The following is a 445-nucleotide window of genomic DNA, read 5'->3' on the forward strand; positions in this document are numbered from 1 at the left end:
CAAATTAAACAGAACATGAATGTTTGCTCATCAACAGCAACAAAAAATGGATCCTTACTAGAAAGATAAGACACTGCAGTTCCAATTACAAGCTCCAGATATTCCACATGGACAGTTCCTACTATCATAACCACATTACTGAACATACCTTAGTTCTCAAATATCTAATAAGATCATAATGAAAAGAAAAGCCAGCAAATCCATTAATAAATCACTGAGGGATTTAGGCTGGAAAAAAATGTGTATTAATAAGTTTATCATAAAGATCATTTTGACTCATCTGTTATCAAAATTACCGTAAAAGGATACATGGGGGAAATTATACACAAATAGCTTATATAATTCTTTACTTCCAATTGTAGTAATCCAACATTAAAGAAATTACCTGGAGGGATGTAGGTAATTCTGATTTACAGTGCTCTTATTATGAATAATTATCAAATAT

This window comes from Penaeus monodon, chromosome 24 (assembly GCF_015228065.2).
Source record: "Penaeus monodon isolate SGIC_2016 chromosome 24, NSTDA_Pmon_1, whole genome shotgun sequence".
Taxonomy (NCBI): Eukaryota; Metazoa; Arthropoda; class Malacostraca; order Decapoda; family Penaeidae; genus Penaeus; species Penaeus monodon.